This window comes from Equus przewalskii, chromosome 23 (genome assembly GCF_037783145.1).
Source record: "Equus przewalskii isolate Varuska chromosome 23, EquPr2, whole genome shotgun sequence".
Taxonomy (NCBI): domain Eukaryota; kingdom Metazoa; phylum Chordata; class Mammalia; order Perissodactyla; family Equidae; genus Equus; species Equus przewalskii.
The window spans coordinates 21,255,832-21,274,615 of record NC_091853.1 but is presented as its reverse complement, the minus strand read 5'-3'; the positions used below and the strand labels follow the sequence as shown (position 1 = coordinate 21,274,615).

At 39.7% G+C, this 18,784-nt stretch overlaps 1 long non-coding RNA gene across 3 annotated transcripts in view; it reads right to left on the bottom strand.

The window, feature by feature from the left end:
- Window positions 1-18,784, bottom strand: part of LOC103547753 (uncharacterized) — a 168,285-nt gene that overhangs the window by 7,095 nt on the left and 142,406 nt on the right. For 2 of the 3 annotated variants that reach the window (XR_011532225.1, XR_011532226.1), the window contains 2 exons: window positions 5,594-5,687; window positions 975-1,169 (listed from right to left, as the gene is read on the bottom strand). The exons of the other annotated variant lie outside the window; for it this stretch is intronic. This is a non-coding gene — a long non-coding RNA (uncharacterized lncRNA). The remainder of the gene's footprint in view (window positions 1-974; window positions 1,170-5,593; window positions 5,688-18,784) is intronic. 3 annotated transcript variants of the gene reach the window in all.

Genomic DNA, 18,784 nt, shown 5'->3' with positions numbered 1-18,784 from the left:
TACCTACAGCAAAGTCTTCAAAACACACTGTAAAATCAAATTAAAATGTATCCTTAACAATGAACATATTCTTAACAGTTAAAATGTATTGTTAGCAGTTAAATATATTCTTAAGAGTTAATTTCTAAAGGTCTCCTTTCCATATAGCCCTGCTTGTACATGCGCACACACACACACACACACACACACACACACTAAAATAATTTCCTAAAACTGAGAAGGTAATTTTCACATCACTGCCTTCAGAGTGTAGGCTTTCTAAAGATAAGGACTGATTGTTTTCTGTACTCTGTATTTGGCATGGCACCTAGTCTGTGGGACTACCCATTAATTCAACAAATACTTATTTAGTGCTTTTGTAGGGCTGGAGAGAGAGCAGTCACTGACAGGAGTCTCACTCTCACAGAGTTTGCATTCTAGTGTGTTGTGAGGAGATGTGGGAATGGGAAACAGAAAATTAAGAAGCAAATAAGAAAATAGCAGATACTATAAAGTCTCTTAAAAAAGAAGATGATGGATAGTGACTAGATGTATGGAGAGTGCTATTTTATGTTGAGATTCAAAAAAGGTCTTTTGAAAATCAAAATTAAATTAAAAACTTATTTAGTGTCCACACAACAAGAAGGGGCTGCCATGTGAACATGTGGAACAGGAGCATCCTAGGATCCTAGGAAGAGGTGACAGCCAATGTGCCAAAGGAGGGACAGGCTTGGAATGTTGAGGGCTCAAAGGAAAGCCAGGGTGGCTGAAGCATCATGGATGATGAGGAAAAGTTCAGGAGATGAGGTCAGAGAAGTGGGCAGGAGCCAGATCATGGGGAGCCCTGAAGGTCTGGAAGCATGTTTGAAGTTTTGCAAAGGCAACAGAAGCCATTAGATGTGTGAGGGAGGAAAGTGGCATGACCTGATTTATGTTTTAAAGATACCCCCAATGTCTATGTGGAGAATGGTAGGCAGGTAAGAGGAGAAACAGACTGGCTAGTTAGGAGGCTACTGCAGAAGGCCCCCTGAGAGACAGCTCTGTCTGGGGGAGGCCAGCAGTAGTAACAGCTGCACAAGTATTCTCCAAAAGATGCAGGGGAAGGCATTCTGCACAGAGGAACAGCATGAGCAGAGGCAGGAACGCATGGAAGACGTCCACAAGTTCAGCGAGCTGAGAGTCCAGCACATCTGGAAAAAAAGGTGTCAAAACAGAAAAAAAACCCATATTCACAATAGAGCCAAAACATGCTAAACACATAGGAATCAACAAGAAAGCAAAACATGAAAAACTTTTTAAAAAATAGTGTAAACAGAGCTAAGGGATATAGAAAAAGACCAAAATGAGCATAGATACATGCACACACTTTGAATGGCAGATTCAACTAAGAAAAGGTGTCAATTCTCCCCAAATTATTTTCTACATGTAATGAAATCCCCATCAAATTCCAAATGGGGTTTTGGGATGAGTAACTTGGCAAAAATTTTCTCAACTTCGTGTGGAAGAATATCGATGTGAAAATAACGAAGACATACACACCCACAATCAAATGTGTTACCGGTCGTGGCGTGCATTAACCGGGACAGGAGCACTGCATCGCTCCCTCTTCTCTTTCCAACTGAGGTTGTAGCTAAAGACAACTGCCCTCTTGCACTTGGCCTTGCAGCAGTATTTTTCAAACTTTTTTTGACCATAAACCACATAAAGCATTATGATTTATATAAGGACACATATTATTGAAACAAAAATTTCATAAATAATATATGCCCTTACTACATGTGACTCACATTTATAGTTTTTATTCTATTTTATTCTATTCTGTGCAACTCTCTTTGGTTAAGAAATAATATGCAGTCAGAACCCTCTTAATTGATTTCACGGCTCACTAATGTGCCAGGACCCACAGTTTGAAAAACACTGCCCTTGGGGTGTCTGTTCTGCTTCCTCAGCCTCTGAGATGATCTCATCACCATCCCCATCTTACTGGCCAAGCAGCAACCCCTTTGGCTGAAGATCTCACTCACGTTGCTTAAATACGAGATTTAAATATGAGAGCGTGCTTCCTTTAGATTTCCTTCTAGCCAGAGGATGGAGAGAACAAGTAAATCTCAATTGATTGGGAAACAAGGGAAGGGAAATGGAATGTATTGTTTGTTTTTTCCTATAATGATGATTAAGATTGAATCAAGCTCTCAGCCTTTCCTTGTGGGGAGCCTCAGCTCGCATCTCTGGAATAGCTTTCCTCGTCCACGTGTTAGACCCATTCAGCTCTTCTCTTCCATCAGACCAGTCTTTTAAACAATAGAAGGAGGGTTTAAGAACATATTCAACATATTGCATGGAAGACAGTAACCTTCTAATGCAAGATACTTGTTTTTAACTGTGCAGAACTAAGTACCTTCTAAAAAAAGTCAAAGCTACAACTCTGTTCTCTCTCTATAAAAATTTAAAATCACATTGATTACCCATCTGGCATATCTTCTAATTATATATCTCTTAGTGGACTAATGCTCCCTTCAGAAGTGAAACAGAAAATATACAAAGCGAAACACGATTAATAATTTCTTTTTGTTCTGTTTTTCAGGACAAGTTTCCACTCATTCACACTCTCCACTGAAAATGTTTCGTAACTATGCCCAAAGACAGACGTGATCAAGTGGCCCCTGGTTCTCCGTTTAACAGGAAGGGAGAGACATGGGAGCAAAATTCACTTTTCAGTAGAAAGGCATTGATAGCGCGGGCACCCTGTACTGGTTTTTATCTTTACAGCTGTGTGCGTGTGTGTGCATATGTGTATAAGTGTATGTATGTGTGCGTGTGTGTGTGTTTTGAAACATATTTTTCTGAGTTAACTTTCACCTCTATTCTATCAGGTATCTAATAAGTTCAGTTTTGCCTCAACCAACCAGTTCTCTGGATAATTAGGCAAATGTATTTGGTTGAACAAGCCACATTGCTTACGCTTGAGACAAAATGCTATTTTTTACGAAGCTGCATCATATTCGGCTCACTATTCCAGAATATCTGATATCCCACTAGCCGAATTATGCACACTCAGTCAAAATTGCACGGAGTACCCTATGAATTGCCAGTAATTTACCTTTAATGCTTTTCTATCATTTTCTTTGCACATTTGTCCCCTTTCAGCCCCCTTTCTCCATCAACAGCCTACAAGAATCTATACTCCCTTGCTCCCACCAAAAGAGAAGTCACTAGTTTCCTAGTATAAGTTAAAGTGCAAGTTGCATGAAAACTTTAACATGTAATATTTTTCTTCATAAAGTACATAAAGAGCACAATCAGGCTATGGCTTACACTGTTAGTTATCTATTCAATAGTCACACCTATATTCTTCCTTAAGAACAGAGCCCCAATATTCTTTGGAGTGGCAACATAGTAACTAAATATTTGTTTTCCCAGAATCCTTTGCATCTTAGAGTGACCATATGACCTGTGTCAGGCCAACAAGCCCTAAGCAGAAGGCTTCTGGAAGTCTCCAAAAGAGCCTTTATTTTCTTGATTTTAAAGAACAGGTATGGCTGGCACTGCCTTTCCACCTTCTTCTTGCCCTGAGCAAAAACTTGTGTAACGTCTGGAGCTGAAGCAACCTTCCTTAGATCATGAGGCAAAAAGCGGGAAAATTACAAAGACATTGGCTCTGAGATCTCTGAGCCACTGAACCAACACTGACAGCCTACTCCCTTCAGACTTCTACTTTTACGAGAAAAATGAATCCTTATTTGTTTAAGCCACAAGTTAGTCAAGTATTCTGTTACTTGCATCCTAACTGAGATGCATGAAAGATGTCATGTCAAGTTCCATTGCCCAAAGACTCTAGGGGGGGTGCCTCAGGGACCAATGTGGAGAACAAGTCAAAGGCCAGGCCAGCAGGAGGCACTCCCCCGCTTACCAGCACCTGATTTCCAGAGACCAGCTCACCTTTTATCTTATATATTGAGGTTATAATAGAATTCATCTGAGAAAAATAAATTATTCTGTCTAAGACTGTGTTTGAAACCACCAAATTAGATACTTTTTCCAGCAGATTTGTTGGCCTTACTATGGAAAGAAGCCTAAAGAAATGAATCATTACTAATGGGATTTTAGCAATATGGTGTCTATAAGAGGAGGTATTTTAACAAGAAAAAACTAGCCTGGATCCTCTCTGATTAAGTCACTTTCTCTTTCTCCCCATATGGCCTGTTCTGAGGACCAACCTGATATCATATATTTTTTCCAAATAGGTGGGTTGTTCTACCAAGAGATTCAAAGAAGACCCACAGAATCCTGTATCTTCACTGAGTTCCAGGGATCAAAGCCTGTGTGGGAGGTAAATATAGAGACCTAAAGAATGTTTTTAAATTAATAACGAGTTCTTCAGAAGAGAAGAAGCTGCACAGAGGTGGGGAGGCATCTACCTGCTTTTGTGTCTCTCGGTGACCCTGGCCTTGGGGAAGGCTGGATTGTTGGCAAGTCTTGAGACCAACGTTCTGGTGAGTTATCTCCTGCACCGAAAGGGCTCGATGCGTATTTATGTAATGTTGGTGTCCGGAAATGGTTTGCGTACCCTGAATTTTGGTGTTCAGACTCACATTTTAAATCCACTATGGGCTCTCACAAGTTAAAACAAAGAATTGCTTGAAAGCGAGAATAATGCCTGTCCACCCCCCTCCCCCCTCACTTGCACACCCTCCCCCTCACCTTGAACTTTATCCCTCCTGCAAGGTCAGTGTTATTTTGCTCACTACACTTCTGCTCTCCTCATGCACTCAGTACCTTAGAGTGTGGGCTTTAGAACTACGGACGCCTTAGTTTCGTTCCAGGTCAGCCACTTACTGCCTCTGTGACCTTGGGCTGATCACTTAACATCTCTGTGCTTCAGCTTCCTCATGCCTAAAGCAGGTATAAGAACAGTACCTACCTGGTGGGTTCTTATGAGGCTTAAATAATTTAAAGTATGCAAAGCGCCTAGAACGGTTCCTGGGACACAGTAAGTGTTAAATGAGGGTTCGCAATGATGGTTCTCATTGTCATTACTTCTCTGTTGCCAAGTTTCATCTCCCCATTGGTAACTGGGGATAACAATGCCCCATACCATTAGCTCTGAGCAAGTGGATAAGCATTAACACAATAACTGTTGTTGCTGGCTCGTGCGATGTCCCGCACTGGAAATGCTTCTCGCCTAAGCTCCGCCTGCTCAGAGCTTCTCAGCAATTTAGATCACCCATGATTCAAGCTTCCTTTTTGAAGCCTTTTCCAGCTTCGGTAGTCCACCCTGTCTTCTCCTATTACAAATAACCACAACGACTAATACTAGTACCTAGCAATTTAGTACCAAATCATAGGTTGTCTTTTAATGATCTTTATCACTTCAATTTCCTATGACAACTTTAAACTTCCTACGTGCAAGGATTCGTTCCTCCTCACTTCTTAACACTGTTTAGTATATCGCCCAGTGCTGGGCATATGGGAAGAGCTTAACAAATATTTGTTGATTGCTCTACTCATCTTTACTCTAAGTTCATATTTTTATATGCATACATAGAGTTTCTTTCAAAGCAGGTTACATCTGTAGTATAGCAAAGTACCAGAAAAAGCATCTACAGGATCATACCTACACTAGAATTGGGCATAAACCCAGTATCAGAGGAAGCTTGGAAAGGATTTCCTGCCTCTGTGATGCCAAAAGGAGACAGGCTTTTTATTCCCTGAAACAGAAAAAAAAAAAAAGAATGAGGCAGCGTCTTCTTGATCTTATTTCATGAATCGAAATTTCCCCTTCCCATAGGCCTTACCATAGCCAAATTAAAGAAACAGATGTTTGCATAAAAAAATCTCCCCGGAGTCAGTGTGGCTGTTTATTCAATTTTCACCCTGCCATCCAGACTCAGGTTATGTCCAACAGAACCCAAACAACAAGTTGGAATGTACGAATTTCAGCCTGGGGAAGAGTTCAAGGAGAGGTGAGATGGCCCTCCATCAGAGATGCTGGAGAGAAGAGCTCACCGGGATGAGAAGCAGAACAAGAGAATGGCATTTCCCACTAAGAGAACAACTTCTTTTCTCAGCTCCGGATCCCTAATCCCATGGGCCCTACTGTTTCCTGAGTGAAGACACTGTCTTTGGGGTGTCCCTGTCAGCTTCTATCACCTCCCTATAGTCCCCCAACACTAAAAGTAATGTTCAAATTTTGTCTGGGCCTAATAAGTTCACAGAGCTGTTGCACATTGATGAACTAGTGTGTGCATCTCTTTTTTTGATTCCCTGCTGAGTTTGTACATTTTGATTGTCATATGAGCTGTGAGTAATTACATCAGTGCAGACGATGGCTCTGTCTTAGCGATCCACAAATCTGTTAAGTTTGTCTATTTCAACTTCTTTTCTCCAACATTACCTTAGTAAGATCTTTGTGAAACATGAAGAGCGTAGGAGAGATGTTTCTTAACCCAAGTTACAACATCTGAGAGGTGAGAACTGCAAGCCTAGCTCTGATTGCAACATCTGCTCTGAACAAGGGCACCGAGGGACCCGCCGTCAGATTTTTTTGTCTTAAGGATGATCACCATGTATGTTCACAAATAAAAACATGAAGCGTTCTGACAGCCAAGCAAACCGTGAAGAATTAAACTTCCTCAACAGGAACACACACTGCAACATCCTTGTTGCTATTTATTGGAAGAAACTCCTTCATTCAGGGCCTCTTGACTTCCTTCCCGTGACTGCCTGCCCAACCCCCGTCAGGTTTATCCCTCGTAGACATGTTTCTGCACAAGGGCAAGATTCCACTTGGAGAGGGAACGGTCCAGTTTTGAAGGAATCAGTTTCTTAATGATAAATTCAGACTTTTCCAGTAAAGATGTTTGAGGCAGTGTGTTCAGTAGCAGGGAAAGGAAGTTTACAAAGGAACCAGCGCCTCCCTGGGCAAAAGCTCACAGTGACTCACCAACGCCTTCCCAGCCAGCCCTTGGAATTTCATCCCTCTGTTCTCGGGCCTCAGACTGTCCTTCTTCCCACAGACCCTGCGACACATCAGTGAGCTCCAGACGACCGAGGCCGGCCTGTCTTCCCTGACCATTTTCATCCTCATGTTCTCCTCCCACTGCTTTTCCTATGCCAGTTTTTTCACGGCAAATCCTCTCTCCACCCTCCATTGACCAAAATCCTACCCTCCTTCAATGCCTAATGCAACGGTTTGTTTTCCAGGAGCCTCTCCTGATCATTCCGCTGACGGTGACTGCTCCATCCCTTACGGTCCTGTAGACCCATGCTAAAGCATTTGTCACATTCTGCCTCATGTGATAGACATTTGTACACTGGCCCGATACCCACTGCAACATTGTGGTCTCCAGGAGAGGACCCAATAAAGAAACATCTTGAGCACAAAATAGCGTGCCTTGTTGAATGGACTGAATTATGTCCCCACCCCAAGTTGACGTGTTGAAGCCCCAACCCCCAAAGTGACTGTATTTGGAGACAGGGCCCTTAGGAGGAAATTAAAGTTAAATGAGGTCATAAGCATGAGGTCGCTCTCTCCACAGACATGCAATGAAGAAAGGCCATGCGAGGACACAGCAAGAAGGTGGCCATCTGCAAGCCAGGAAGAGAGCCCTCAAAAGACCCGAGCCCTGTTGGACCTTGATTTTGGACTTCCCAGTCTCCAGAACTGTGAGAAAATAAGTTTCTGCTGTTTAAGCCACATAGTCTATGGTACTTTTTGTGGCAGCTGAGCAGGACACTCCTACATGATGAAACATCAATAAACATATTGATGTTGTACATTGACTCTATGAATGGGGGCATCAGGAAGACAGGAGAGGTGTTATCTGAGGGGTTTCGTCCCCTCTATCCACCACATCTGTGTCCCTTTCACTGGCTAACTGTAGTGTGAGCTAGTGTGGCAGCTGGCAAGTCTACAGCGCAGGCGGTCAGGTGGGAAATTCAGGGAAGAGTTGGTGTTGCAATCTTCAGTCCTAAATTTGCAGGCTAGAAACTTGAGCAGGGTTTCTGTGTTGCAGTCTTGAAGCAGAATTTCTTTTTCTTTGCAAAACCTTAGTCTTTGTTCTTAAGGTCTTCAAGTGATTAGATGAGGCCCACCCCCCTTACTGAGAATAATCTGCTTTACTCAAAGTCTATTGATTTAAATGTTAATCACACCTAAAAAGCATCTTCACAGTAACATTCAGACTGGAGTTTGACCAAACAACAGCACACCATCACCAGCCAAGTTGACACATAAAATTAACCATCACTAATAGAGACAAAACTCCAACTAAATGTATTTAGCTAACAGATATTTTTAGCATAGGGTAATATTGTTTCCCAACAATCCATGGGAATCCCTTCCTCTTGGCTAAGTTTCTTGAAACACCTAAGCCAAAAAAACCTACTGAATCCCAAATTGAAACAGTGGAATGTTCTGGAAGTTCCTCCAGCACAGAATAGTAGAATAAAGTCCCAAAATGCTTGCACTTATCTGGAAGATATTTTAGGACCATCTCAATGAATCCTAGAAAAGTATCGACTAACCCAGTTTTCAAAGAAAAACACTTGATCGGTTCCATTTGAAATAAAGCCTAACCATTTAGGCAGATAATTTTTAAATACTATAACAGGAAGTTGATGAGAGAATAAAGTTGATGACAGAATAAAACTCAATGAACGGATGTTCTGCCCAATAAGAGAGAGGTTATTTTCTCCTCTCCTCTCTTTTCTTCTCTTCTCCTCTCTTCTCTCTCTCCCTCACTTTTAAATATTATTTTTTATGACTTCTTGGCAGGAGAAAACGACTCTTTAAAACTGTGACCCAATGTCACGGAGAAAACAGACTAGTCTCGTAAACTAATGGCTGTTGTTGAGGGCTCCTTGAGTGATATTCAGCTAGAAAAAAAAAGAAAAGAACTTTGCAGTAAACGACCTTCACGGAAGAAGACTATTCATGTTAATTAGTAGCTCTTCTCAAATATGATTCATATATGCATTAGGCCATGCCATGCCGAACAATGCACGCATTGTCATAAACATCAAGATAAGTCTCAAGCATGCTTATCAAAATTTTAGAAAACTCTAGCTAGGGTTTTTTTTCATAAGATTGTGACTTACTGCTCCTAGTGCATTGCACAATAGTCTCTCTCCTAATGGCTTTTAGCTTTGCCACTGCCAACTTTTATATTTAAAATCCATACAATTATGGACAATTTATGAACATTATGAGGCTTTTCTTTTCTGCACTGATTCTTACTGATTCAAGCCAGCTTTTATCCTTAGCAAATCAAATGCATTTTGCTTACAACACTAGATTCATTCTCACATATTCCACTTTATTCTTACTATTAGTATTCCTTATTATGCATATTTAATTTAAGAATGCATTTTCTCCATTAAAAAATTAGAATATGCTGAAAGAAGTACTAGAAGGTGATTATTTGCTTTAGTTTGCTTTTATTAACTATGTAAGCCCTGATACGCTCTTCCCAAAGTTAAGAGCAAGAGACAAAAACGCTGAAAAGGACAAAAAAATTAAAATTAAAATCTGCTTAAATATCACAGACCTTCTTTATATAATGATGCTGTATAAAGTATCAAATTCAAATAAGAGAATGGCTAAAAATCTTTCAATATTATGTGAATGCAGAAAGGATATAAATTTGCTAGAGTTCCTTAAGCAAAAACACCACTAGTATGTTTCTTTAGAGACCCACCTGGCAAGATGCACCTTGAAAAAAGCAAAAGTATGAAGTCAAGCATGGACCTTATCCCCCTTCACACACCCTGTCCCTCCACCAGCCCACTCTCCCCACTAAAACAGGAAAATTAATGGACCAAACCTTAGTGTTTGTCCTTACATTAAACTCTTTAACAAAATAGTTGGGTCTGCAAGAAAATAAGTAACCCGTTAGAGCTCCTTTCTTAATTCTGCAAGCGTTGATTGGAGGCCATCAGCCAAGCGATATGGGTGTTTTTACTATGTGTTGTCTAACAAGTTTGAATCTCCCTACTTCCACTCCGAAGTTTTTGCTTTAATTGGTTGTTTTAAAATTGTAAGGGCAAACCAAGTAACTGAGGTCCCATCTCTACGTGACGGATGGGAGCTGTCGCATCTTCCTCCCCACCTCATTGGCATGGCTTCACCATCACACACACCTGGGTTACTTTGGTTTGCAGACCAGCAGTCCTATATGGACCACAACGACTAGCAGGGAAGAACAAAGAGCACGTTTGTTAATTTCCTGCTTACGCTGTGTTTAAGGGTTAGCATTTGCTATTGGTTTGAGACCTTAAAATCTATAGACACCAGCTGATTTTGTCTCTCCTATGAAATCCAAATAAATTAAGACTGTCTAACATTTTTTGGCACCTACTGAGCATCTACATCAAAAGCTAGCGACTTTTGATATATTATCTGATCATAACACACCTACAAGAATTGCGGCCCCCATTGCATGGATAAAAATCTTGGTTCCTCCACTTACTAGCTCTGCGAATATACACATATTACTTAATCTCTCTGTGCCTCAGTTTTCTCATTGGAAAAACAAGGACAATAACATTACCTACTCCATAGAGTTGTAAGGATTAAATATAATGCATGTAAAACCCTCAGAACAGAGCTTTCTAAGACCAATTCCTCGCTATGTATCCCGGATCCTATGCCTCTAAGGGCATCTGGGATATTTCTCTCCACCTAATATTCCCTAATATTTTGGAATTTTTAATCTCTTAGCTAAAAAATAGAGGGGAATATAGCACAGCCTGCTCTGCAGGACTCCATACCCCCTGCTCTCTCAGCTAACAAATTGTGCCTCTATTTGACAGCCTCACTGCCCCTGGGTGGGCCCTAATGTCTGGAATGAAAACAGAATATTTAGTTAAGACCAATAAATGCCTTGAAAATAAAAATATAAACAAAACTTAATTAATTAGCTTGCTAATTATTCTCTCCTGAAACCATTTTTTTTCAGTTCTCCTACAACCATGATCAAAAACAAAACATCAAAAAATAGTAACGGTGCTCTTTTTTTTTGCTCTCTTGGCAATGAAAGTTAATCAAGTGCCCAACTGATCACATAGCGATCGGTTACTAATATCTGGAAAGTATCATTCAGCAATATCATATATAAATTTTCAGCCTAGTTTTAAAAGCTAGAAGCAAGGGTGAGGTGGGAGGGGACTTTTTCTATAGCCTTGATAATGATGCGACAATGAGTATCAGCGACCTAAGTTTAAATTCTGAAACCCCAAATTAAAATATTGGAAGTGTACCTCATTTATGATCTGTTAGCTGCCCTCCTTATAGGGGTCCAAAGATCCAAGTGTTTGTGTTCGTTGGGTGTTATTTCTAACGATACATTTTAGGATTGATGCCCGGCCTGAAATGCTGTGTTGATGTATCATTTTCCGGTAGTTATAGCTGCCTGTGAATTTGTATCTCTTGACCCTCTAGTGAGGGCTAGGTCTGATTAATCACGGCATTATTATGTCATGCATTCTAGCAGTCTGCCTCTGGAAGAAAGTCATGTCTGCTGCGGTACAATTATCTAAGACTGATGACACAGACCAAAGTCATTATAATAAATTTTATTTGGCATAGATCTTCTCACACAGCTCCAACCTCACAACCCACTTAGTAGGCACATAGGATTCTCCTTAGCAGGACTGCATTTTCACCATGCCAATAGAAAGCAAAAAACTTTTAATGGACATATTATATGCAAAATAATATAAGCTTTTTAGCAAAGGAAGACCAAGGATGTTGCTTGTTGGAGATGGATCTACTCGTGATGTAGATCCATCTCGTGCTTCCATCAGCTGGAGAAAGAACAGATTCAGCGATGCCTCTGAAAACCAGACAAAGACCTATCAGAGTCAGGGCATAAGCCTCTCCGCTTCCTAATTTCTTCACATTGAAATTCTAGACAGTTGCCAAATATTTGTGAGGTTTGGATGAGGAATTCAAGTGTGGATGATAATTAACGGTCAGCAGCGTGCTGTCCTTCGTGCACAGCATAGGGGAAGATGAGGCCTGAAAACCCCCTGAGAGCACGGAGAGGGTTCCTCTTGAATTTTCTGCTCATCCCTTGACCCTCCCGTTCCCAGTGAATCCTTTATTCATCTCTTGTTGACTCCCACAATACTACCCACTCTCCTCAACTAGCAGCCCTTCCAGGACTCTCTCTCAGAAAATGTCATTTTACGACTGTGAGCATTTGAGGTCATCAGACATGGCCACTTCAGACACCTCAAATTTCCCAATGTCCTGTCCTTACTCCTCCCCAAGCCCCATACCTCCATCTGTATTTGGATTCCAAGCCTCTGGGACTTTCTCTCCACCAAAACCTCCCCAGCATTTTGGAATCTTCAATCTCTTCTTCCTCAGTTCATACTCTCTCTCTGTCTCACACACACAGACACACAGAGAAACAATCACAGTTGTGTCCCTAAGACTATTACGACAAAACAATACAAAGTAGGAAAAGAGACAAAAAGCAAAGGAGTAATCAAGATCAACAGATCTTATCCAGCAAGGGACACAGGAAGAAAATAATTTTTTTAACTAACTTAGTGACATATAACTTATATATTATTAATTACATCCATTTAAAGTACACAATTCAAATAGTTTTGACAAATGTGTGTATGCAGGAAACTGCCACTGCTATTAAGATACATAACATTTTCATAATTTCCCCAAATTACCTTGTGCCCCTTGACCGTCCATCGCTCCTCTACTCCTGGCCACAGGCAGCTCCTGATCTGCTTTTTGTCCCTATAGATTAGCTTGAATTCCCTAGCATTTTCCGTCAATGTAATCAGACAGTATGCGCTCTTTTTGTATCTGGCTTCTTTCACTTATTATAATCACTTTCAGATTCATCCATATTGGTGTGTATATCAGTGATTTGTTCTTTTTTATTGCTGAGTAATATTTGATTGTATTGCTATACGGCTATTTGCTTATTTATTCACCTATTGATGGACATTTGGATTATTTACAGTTTGGGGCTATTTCATATGAACTTCCATGAACATTGTGCATAATATTTTGTGTGGGCATATATTTTTATTTCTTTAGGTAAATACCCAGGATGGAACAGCTGGTGGTGTGGTGGGTATATGTTTAACTTTTTAAGAAACTGACAGCTTTCCAAAGTAGTGGCACCATTTTACATTCCCCCAGCAATATATGGGCATTCTGGTTGTTCTACATCCTTGCCAAGCTTTAGTATTATCAGTCTTAAATTTCAATCATTCCACTGAGTATGTAGTGAGATCTCATTGTGGTTTTAATTTGCATTTCCCTGATAATTGATGATTTTGACCATCTTTTCATGTGTTTACTGGCCATTTGTAGACTTTCTTTTGTTAAATACATGTTCAAATCTTTTTTTCTATTTTCAAAATCATATTTTCTTATTATTGAGTTATAAAGGTTCATCATATATTCTAGATACAATTTCTTTGTCAAATACATGCATTGCAAATATCTTCTTTCATTTGGCCTTGTCTTTTCCTTTCTTTTTTTTTTTAGAGATTGGCACGTGAGCTAACATCTGTTGCCAATTTTCTTTTTCTTCTTCTTCTTCTTCTTTTCCCCAAAGCTCCCCAGTACATAGTTGTATATTCTAGTGTGAGTGCCTCTGGTCGTGCTATGTGGGACGCTGCCTCAGCATGGCCTGATAAGCGGTGCCATCTCCGCACCCAGGATCCAAACCAGTGAAACCCTGGGCCGCCGAAGCCAAGCACGTGGACTTCACTACTCGGCCACGGGGCTGGCCCCTTGTCTTTTCCTTTCTTAACAGTACCTTTTGAAGAGCAAAAGTTTCAAATTTTGATAAAGTCCAATTGTTGCTTTTTTTCTTTTATGATTTGAGCTCTTTATGTCCTAAGAAATTTTTGCCTGCCTCAGGGTCTCAAAGATTTGATCCTGTTTTACTCTAGAATTTTTATAGTTTCATTTTTTACATTTAGGTCTATGGTCCAAAATCATTTTAAAATATCTTATGATTATGAGATCAAAAATTATTCTAGGAAAAAAACCGCTAAGTGGCTCACCATGATTACGAAAGAAAAAATCATTTGAGAAAAAAACCCACTAACTCACCAATAATTTTTTAATGGTTGTGCTTCCAGTTCTTATTGAGTTTAGTTCTGTCATGGAGAAGACATTAAAGGAGAGACAAGAGTTGCATATACTACGAAGCCCTTTGATTTTTTTACTTAAAATTTTATTTTGCATAATTTTTATAAGTAGTTTTTATATTCCAGTATATGTTAGAACATTTTCCCACACCTTTTCATATTTCAGAACCATGATTTGAAATAGGTGTAGAGAATCCCATCTTATTAATTTCCAAAAATGTGTTTATCCTGTCCCTTTCTTTGGTGTGTATCTTGTATCCATTTGTTTATTAGTATAAAAATGTCACTCTGGATGTCCTTCAATGTAAGTCTTAGCTCTCTAATCATTTCCTTAGCATAAATTTTTTAAGTGGATTTATTAGTTCAAAAAATAAAAACATTTTTTACCAGAAAGAATTACCAATTTACAGACCTCTCAGGAGTTTGTGAAAGTATAGCTGCACCCTCCTCGATTTGAGGCACTGCCTTTGGTTTTCATCTTAGCAAATCTATTAGGAGAAAATAATAAATCTTGTTGTTTTCATTTTCATTTCCTTGACTTTAGTAAGGCTGAATATTTTTTTCATACACTTTTTGATCATTTGTGTTTCTTCTTTGCGGATTACTTGTTCAAGTCCTTAGTCTATTTCTAATGAAACATTATTTTTTAATTGATTTATAAGAGCTATTTATATAGTAACCTATACCAATCTATTAACACTCTTTAATCTATTTCTGCCAAAGGCATTTCAAGTATTTTCTTATTTGTTATTCATCACGTAATTTTGTTCATGATCTTTCTAACCTGCAGCATTTTAAAATTCTATCAAATCTATCAAATTCTTGCATTAAAAAGATTTTCCACGCCTCAATAACATGCCTGTTTACAGATAGGTAAACTAATATTTTTTTCATCTTCTAATATATTGTGTTTACATTGTGATGCTCTAATGCATCTAGGAGGTATTTTAGTATGAAGTGTGAAGAAGGAATGTGTCTTAGCCCCAGTTCCTTGCAAAGCAGAACCTGAGGAAAAGCTTACATGTTAACAGTTGAGGGGAGAGGCATCCCAGGGCATCAAGAGTGAGAGGAAAGGCAAAGTGAGAAAGGGCAGGAGGAAAGAAAATCAAATGGGGTGCATCATGACCAGGCTGGCCATAGCTTCACAGGAAAACGCAGTCATTGTTCAGTCATGCAGGATGTCAACACAGAAGGTGACAGAGTCAATGCACGAGTCCAATGGAGCAGGGAGGGGGATGAGGAGAGAGGAACTGATCTGTCAACTCTCTGTCTCCCTCCTTTTAATGGTCAAGGTTTGTGCTTCTGAGCTGTGCTACCCAAACACTCCAGGCAGCTGCTAGGGAAGTCTGGGCTCCATGGACTCAGCCGGGTCAGACCTGGTGCTGGAGCTGCTGTGGCTCCTGTGTGCAGACAGCAGCAATGGAGGCTGAACCCTGGAGCCTGGAGGAGCAGGGCTGTTAGGAGATAAGCAACAGTGGCTGAGAAGGTTGGCGGAGCCTGGCAAATCCAGACAGGCTGGTCTAGTAGAGGTTGTGACTTTAATAGTTAACCATTTAGCCTGGCTTCACATAATGGAGAATCAATCCTTTTTGCACTGATTTAAATTTCAATGTCACCATATTCTAAGTTCTTAACTATACTAGGGTTTGTTTGAGGTTCCATCTCTATCTATGAATGTACAAACGTAACTTTAGAATAATTTTTAGCTCTCTGGTGGTATAAATTCCCTCTCATTTTCTGTAACTTTTTTCTTGACTCTTATGAGAATAAGCTCATGTGTGTAGGTAAAGTCATAATTTTAACTAGTTTCATAAAACAATTGGGGATTTCTACATAAGTCACATTAAATTAATGCATCTATTTGGGGACTATCAATATTTTTATACTGCTATATCTTGCCATTCATGAATACAGCAGAAGTGTCAACTTATTTAAGCTTTTTTATGTCCCTCAATAAAATTTTCCATTGATTTTTCATGTAGCTCCTGCAGAACTTTTATTAAATTTATTCCTAGATATTTTAAATTATGTTACTCTGGTGGGCAGGACTTTTTTTTATTATGCTTTTTAATTGATAAGTTTGGCATGTGGTAAACTTTTTATATATTAATTTTGTAACTGATCATTTTTCTAAACTCCCTAACTAGTTCAAATAATTCTTCAACCTATTCTCATGGGCTTTGTGGGTAAAAAAATCATGTTGTCTATAAATCATGATAATTTTCCTTTCTTCTCCAATGATTATATTTCTTATTTCTCTTTTTCATCCTTTTTTATTGGCTGTGACCTCAGAATAGTGTAAAGTGAATAATTATGATGTCATCTTTATCGTGCTCTTACTTTAATAAGAATGCTTCTGCTCTTTTTCTTTTAAATATTATATGGGCTGTTGGTTTCAGAGAGAAATTTTAAATCATATCAAGGTAGTACATTTCTATTACTCAATTACAAAGAGTTTTTTAAATTGATGATTGATGTTAATTGATATCTTTTTGTCTTGATTAGACCAACCAGAACATCGTCTGTTTTACTGGGAAAAGGAGGCTGAAGCTTTTGATCCAATGCTTTTCTTAATTGGACACTGGCCTTTCAGTAAGGACTCAGCTGCTTCTCTAGGAACGGAGACTGTGCTCTGTGCTTCTGCTACACAGGGCACAACAACCCTTCCCTTCGGGTCAGACTGGCCCTCTACCATCTGACACGGCTTTTATAGCCTAGTTGCCAAGCACTCATACAACTGTTCAAATGCGTGTCACTGCAAACCTATCTTGCCACCAGCGTAGTAGTGTTATCCGTATATATTTAGGCTTGGAGTGTTTTTTATTTGTTTGTTTGTCTGTTAGTTAGGGGGCACCATAACAGTGATTTTTATCCGTGGTCCATGCTAGTTGTTTTTCTCATCTTTGATCTTTGGACACTAGTGATTCCAATCCTAACATCTCCCAATGCTTAGTTTGCTTGGCTTTGATTTTTTGTTTTGATATAAAAAGCTTGTGGATTTTCATACTTCATTAAAATAGAGTATGGTTTTTGCTTCACAATTTATTTAGCCAATTTCACGCACTTTAGAAATTTCTTTTCTTTTTCTGACAGTCGGAAACATGTTTTCCCTCCAGGAAGTCAGGAGGTACCCAGGACTCTGTTAAATTCGTCCAGGTCTCTATTATATGTACTTACACCGGGTCAAGTTGCTCTCCCAACGCCCAAAGTTGCTATTCCACCTCTTTATCAATTTTCTTCTCCCTTTCCAACCACCAAACTGCCCCTCCTTCTTTCAGCAAATGAACTTGCCTCTTCCTTTACTGAGAAAATCAAGGTTAACAGGTGGGAATTCCCATCCTTGAATCTATAGCTAAGTCTGGAGTCCTCCCGACGCCCTCCCCAACTTATTCCCTTTTCTCCGGTCTCATGGGAAGAACCATCTGCCCTTCAGTATGAGATCAACACTTCCATCTATTCTTCATCCAATTCCGCCATCTCTCTTTAGATACAGTATTTACCTCTGCTGTAATTTCTACTTCCACCTCTTTGTCGACTTGTAAACTTTGAACCCCTTTAAGTCTTCACTTTGGTTTTGCATCTCTCTAGTTTCTTACTACTTTCTCTCTCTCCTTCCCAGTCAGAAAGGTAGCAACCCAGCAGTTCCTCTTCCCCTGCCTGTTTCTTAGATATTGACACCCTCCCTCTACCCCAGACTTTTACGTTTAGTACTGTTTTATTTCATAATGCATTGAATGCGATTGCCCCTACTAATCTCATTCACTTCCTGAACTGCTATTGGTCCCTTTGCTGCTGACGCCGAAGTTTTCGTTTCTATTTCAAACCTCACTCCTAAACTACACAGTGCCTGCTGGACCATCTTAACAAGGTGTTCTATGAGCACCACTGAACAACATGCACAAAACTTCACTGATCAAGTCCCTTCCCCCAAATCTGCTCCTTCTACCATCTTTTTTATCGTCATAAGCGGCATAACTGTCCAGCTACTTATCCAAGCCAAGCAGGGACTCAATGAGCCCCTCCCTTGCCCATACATCCAGTCAATGTCTACACTCTTTTTTCTCTTTAAGTTCTCCTGTGTCATTCTTCTCTCTTCCGTGCCGCCTGCTGCAGCTTGACCCTTGTCATATCTCTTTGGAACTCCTGGTATGGTTTCTCTGTTCTGAATGGCTTTTTTTTCATAAACCAAGCTTTTTCTGATCTCTTGTTTTCCCACATTCTTCCCACTGTTCCCTCCGCCTAAAACACTTGTCTACTCTGATCTTGACCTTGTCAAACATTCTTAAACAGAAACATCAACAGAGATCTTGCTTAACAACAACAAAAATAATTCTATTTCAATCACTTTTGTGCTTAAAACCCTCTAATAGACCTCTTTTGATCTTGAGATAAAGGCCAAACTCCTTAGCATGACATACACATTTTCTTCTCTAGACTTTCCTTTTACCAAACTTCTGCCCACTCCTATGTTCTCATCACAGTAAATTTTTCACATCTCACATCTCTGTTATTCACAATGCTATTTCATGCCACCATGATCCATCTTTGTTCAACTTTTTTTTCACCTGCAATACTTCTAATACTTCCTCCCCCATCCCTGTCCAGAAAACCAACATCTATTTGTCTTTTTTAAGTGATCTCAAAAATCACCTACTCTTTGAATCTTTGT